Source organism: Excalfactoria chinensis, chromosome 4, assembly GCF_039878825.1.
Source record: "Excalfactoria chinensis isolate bCotChi1 chromosome 4, bCotChi1.hap2, whole genome shotgun sequence".
Lineage (NCBI taxonomy): Eukaryota > Metazoa > Chordata > Aves > Galliformes > Phasianidae > Excalfactoria > Excalfactoria chinensis.
In genome coordinates, this window is record NC_092828.1 from 81,703,568 (window position 1) to 81,708,933 (window position 5,366).

At 46.5% G+C, this 5,366-nt stretch overlaps 1 long non-coding RNA gene across 1 annotated transcript; it reads right to left on the minus strand.

Moving 5' to 3' along the window:
- Positions 1 to 763: 763 nt before the first annotated feature.
- On the minus strand, positions 764 to 4,766 carry LOC140252256 (uncharacterized). The gene is made up of 3 exons (XR_011903594.1): positions 4,659 to 4,766; positions 1,632 to 1,725; positions 764 to 1,178 (listed from the first exon to the last, which is right to left on the minus strand). It is a non-coding gene; the product is annotated as an uncharacterized lncRNA (long non-coding RNA).
- Between the last annotated feature and the right edge of the window lie 600 nt (positions 4,767 to 5,366).

Here is a 5,366-nt window from a genome sequence, read left to right on the forward strand (position 1 = left end):
GAGCACTACCTGGAGAGAAAAGATAATGGGACAGAAGAGGGAAGTGATGTAGGACAGACAGGAAGGAAGTCTGGAACATAAGGCATGAAATCAAGAAGAAAGGTTAAACCATGCTGAGTCACTTGTTTGTATCCCTCAGCCATTACATGCTGAAGCTTTCCTACAGGGCAGACACTCCTGGGTACTGTTTCCCTTGTGAGACCCCACATGCACTGATGTAATGTGGCCCAAGAGGGCAGACCATTGCCACTCCATCACTACTTGCACAGTAATTCCTAACAAGCCACCTCCCATAAGGAGTTCACTGGGTTGTTATTCTTCTGCAGGCTTATTACGACATTAACTCCAGTTAATTTCAATTATTCTCTCCCATCAAGGAGACCTGAAACTTTCCCCACTCGCTGAAGTCAGCTAAGGCCGTGTGGGAGCATCAACCATGCATGAATTCTCAGAAGATGCACATTCCTCATCTCCTCTCCTGCTCATCCCATTGCAAGGCAATATGACAATACTTTCAGCAGGAAACACCTGGGAATTACTCCTAGTTCTGCATTTACTGCCATTTGGAATAGGACTTTTTCAGTTAACCTCTTTAGGGCTGAAAGCACTTTGCTAAGACTTGCTCATAGCATCTTGGGGTTTTCAGCTGCCTCTCCCAGATGAAGAACAGAGCATAAGCGATTTCCTGTTCTTTTGTTCCTGCAAACATCTCTCAGAACCTTTATTTTGCAAGGTAATAATTGTAAAAGTCTGACCCCTGAGTGTGGCTAAAAGATGCTCCTGAGTTTATTGGGACCTATTTGCAAGGAGAGCAATCCCCAGGGACAAACGATTGCATCCATGTGGCCAGTTCTTCTCTGCTGCTTCGAGAAGCAGGGCTATACTCTGCCCTTGTATCACACAGGAGAAATTGCCCAAGGTGACAGAAAAGCTCGTGGCAACAGATAGGCAAAAACACCAGAAGCCCAGCTGTGAAGGCTGGACCCAAAACTGCTAATTGACACCGGAATCCTGATCCTGCTCAGAGCAGCAGCAGAGGGCAGCCTTGGGACACGGAAGGAAGATGCAATCAGAAGCGAAAAATGAGCGGGGCTGAGAGTTTCCTTCCACAAATTCATCTCCTGACAGAAAGCTGAGGGTGTCTCTAGAGGAAAAATACTGCTGGCACCCATGTGATCCTGTGAATAGAGAAAACAAGGAAAAGCAACCATTAAGGGACCTCCAGAAAAGGCTTATCTGAAATCTGCTCCAGGCCAGCATGAGACAATTCAAATGTGAATGATGCCCACAGCCAGGATTTATTTCCCTACAGCTGTTCCTGAAGGTGCTCTCCCTCAGAGCTGCTTTTGTCCCTTGGCACATCCCTCTGACAAAATGTTTGCTGCTCCAAAGCCCCAAATGGCTTTTCCCATTGCATCACCTTGAGCTAGGCACAAATTGCCTTTTCAAAAAGGAAAGGAAGATGAGATGTTAAGCACAGGGGAAGAAGTAGCTTTCATTACTTGCAAGCTACCATAAAGAAGAAGGGTTAGAAGTTTTCACTCTGTTTTTAAACTTGAATACAGTGAGCGTTGCTTAAGGCACATACTGCCATCGTGTGTGCAGGAAGGAAAATGAGAGAAAGCTCCAACCTGATCAGCCCATGGCTGGGAAGTCACTGCTCTCCATATCTTCAGGCAGACCTAGGGGCAACGCTCCAGCTGCACCAGCCTTCCAGCTGTTCCCCTGCAGTTCAGAGTGATTATTTGGCTACAATACCCCTAGCTGTTATGGTGGTGTAATGCTATAAAGGGATGCCACAGGAGAGTGGCAAAGTCTTCTGCTAAAGCAAATGAGAATGAGCCTGAACACAGCAGCCAGGGATGCAGAAATCAAGGAAAATAGATGTTTATTTTTGGAAGGGCTCAGGTAGGCAGGGATCTCCAGCAAGAGATGCCCTCACCTCCACTGCCAACCCTTAAATGTGGGCTGGGAAGGGGTGGATCCTGGCTCCATCCCTTCTATCACTCAGATACACTGCATGCACCTGAGCTCCCCTGGGTTGGCCCTGCCTTCCCACCAGGTGTTCCATCACTGCTCCAGGTCCTGAAGCAGTATTTCCACTACAGGTGACAGAGACTCAAATACACACCTATAGATTCTGGGAATTAGAGTGAGGCTCTTGAAAAAGGTACAGAAAGCATTTGTTGGTGACTTTCCTTATCAGTCCCCTGAACCAGAGCATTGTCATCCCAAAAGGAAACTTGGCTATTCTAGGAAAGCATTTCAGTGCTTATTGCAACAAGCTGGACAGAGTGATTATTACTCAAGAAGGCTGAACTACTCATGTCTTCATAACTGAAGAGAGTTGATCAGGAACATTAAGAGAAGGGGCAATCTGAAAGACCCCTGCGTTCACATGAAAGCTGATGTGGAACTGAGCTCCCAAGCACAGAGAAGTGGTTAGAACTGAGAGAAGAACTATCTGTTAAAATGTAAAGCCAAAGCAAATGATTTATTCTTTGAGGTTTGCAAGAACAAAGTTCTTTCTGCCCCTCCAACTTTCACACCTCTTAGAAAGTCATTACATCATTCCAAATTGAAAGTACCAGCGGTTTGCTTGGACCCCCTAACATCACTGTCATAGAATAGGATTTCTCTTTTCTAACTAAGCACAGTCCTGAGCAATTAAGAGCAGACAGTATTGGTTGTTAAAGACATGATTGGCACCTGAAAAAGAGTATCTTTAATTCTATATCAAGAGCAAAAGGATTGGAGGGAGAAAGAATGAAAGAAGCACTGAATGGACAAAGTGGTTTCAGGTGGAACAGAGCCTGGAGGCCTGAAGTTGGAGATTTGATTGTGAGGGAGGAAGACTATTTTAGAGAACAATGAAAGATTTCGAGACAAAAGGAAAATGTAAATGAGAGGTAAAGGAAATGAAACAGAAAATGAACAAAATGAGAGGCAGCGCTGCAGAAACAGGACCATAAACAAATGGGCAATGTAAAGATAAAGGTGTTCTGTCTGTGTAAGGGGAAGTCTACAGCACCAAAGGGGGCAAGGAGACAGAAGGACTGGTTAGAAGGACAGAAGCGATGGAGGAATTTAGGACCGGGAAAAGGAAGATATGGAGAAGGCAGCAAAGAACAAGATGAGGAAGGTGGAAAGGAGCACATCTTTGTTGCCAGGAGAGCTGCACGGAGGGCAGCATCAGTGCACATGGCTGTTATACTGTGTGAGGGGGCTGACAAAAACAAGAAGTGCCCGTGGGTTCAGTTAACAGACTGCTTCCCTCAGAAACCATCACTGAGGCACAGGGGCTGCTGGTAGGGCTGAGCCCTCACCACAGCCTGCCCTGGCTGCAGACACCCACTACTTCCCTTCTGCCACCATGGGGCTGCCAAGATGGCCACAGGGGCCCTTCTGTCCCCCAACAGAGCTCTGTGAGCAGCAACAGCTGAGGGCAAATGGCTTCAGGGTAGCACCGGGGTGTACAGAGAGCAAGCAGAGGTCCATTCCTTGCTGTTGGGATCCCCACCACCCACCCCCAGCCTGCCTTGGTAACCATTTTCTGGGTGGCATCACTACAGAGGCCCCACACTGGGCCTGGAGCTGGGAGAGCTTGGCATTATCTTTAATTAACGACTGCAGCTGCACAGAGCAAGACTGACAGTTTTGGTGGAGTTCCACACACGTCTCATGTCTTCTGCTCAAGCAGTTCAAGACAGAGACAGACTTCAATAATACACATTGAATGCTGTATGTACAAATTCTCTCATTTCACTGAATTTCAGTACTAGACACTGTAGCCAATAATCACCTACAGAAGATGCTTTAGTATCTAAAATGGAACTGAAGTTCATTGTTACAAATAGGCACATAATTAGGTTAAAAGGGAAATAAATCTTGACAAAGTCAAGTTCCTTCCTGTTCTGAATACACGTGTGCAGTAAGGGAAAGTTCACTTAGCCTGGGCTTGAAGCTGAAAAATAATCTTAAAATAGCAAGCAGGCCCCAGAAGATAGTAAGTCATAATTATAACTAACCCACTAAATGCAAGTTTATGAAGCTGAAATGAACTCCACAGCCACATCTGCTATAGAGCAAGAAGTGTGCTGGATGTTAGCAGGGAAAGAAGCCCATCACCAGCAGTTTCATAGATGTAAGGAAAAACAGCAGTTGCACAGCTGTAAGGTCATGGGGTTGAAGGAGAACAGTGCTCAGTTCCTGCTCTGATCCTCAAGCCAGGTACACCAGGCTATGCTCAAAATGCTTTTAGCAACTCACTTAGGTGGAAATTAGGGCCTTAAATCCCAAACCAAGGTCCTACAGTCTCTTGTGTTTCTGCTGAATTCTGGAGGCGGTTCTGATCTCAACCTTTCAGTGGCTCCAAACAGAGCACATGACACAACTTGCATAATCATAGATACTAGTTAGTCATTTAGGGCTTCCCATTAGTCCCCAGAGGAAAACAGACAAAATGGCAAAGTTTATCTTTGAGAATAGACAACTAAAACAATCACATCCTATGCATGCACTGGTAACTGAAGGAGCCCAGAACTCCACTGCATGCCTAGAAGTCATGGAAATTTTCCTAAAGTATGGTGGTAATCAAGCACAGAGTGCTCCTATAGACCCCAACAAGCTCTGCAAGGGCTCTCTCCAGAGCAAGGTACCTGCGCTGCACAGCTGATATCCATCCTAGTGGTATGACCAGAGATGAGCATAACTGCACCAAGGGCAAAAAGAAGCTGAAAGCCTTGGCCTGAGCTTAGATAGAGCCATGGGCAACTGTGGGGAGCCCAGGTGAGGCTGCTCAAGGCTATTAAGGGATGGCATAATAATTAGCATTGTGATTTTGTAATTGGATGTAGCTGCTGCCAAATGTCACAGCCATGAGGCTTCGCCTGTGGAGCTCTGCAGCTTCCCAGACTTCTATACAAGATGTTGAGTCACTGTTACACCAAGCTTCCTTTTGGCAGGTCCCTAAAAACCCTTCTTCCCTTTTCAGTAAAGCAACATTCTGTCAGCACAGTAGGTGCCTCTTCATTCTCCTCACCACCACGGCAACTGGTGACCACAGCGAAAGAATGTTGTCTTGTAAACATGAGGCTGACCCTCAGCAGGTGTCCCTGCCTTCCTTTGAGCATAGAGACATTACACACCTGGTGACAGTTTTTGATGACAATCTTCACCTTCCACCAGTCCAGCTCCGCAGCCTGCTGCATGCTGTTGTACACTATGCCCACCGCATGGAAGTAGCAAGGAGCCCTGTAAAAGCAGGGGGAAGCTGAGAGCACCATGGATTTCCAGTGCAGGAGCCATCAAACGCAGCTTTGGCAGCAGCAAAAGCCAAGGCCTGAGCAGCTCCTGATGGAGTTGTG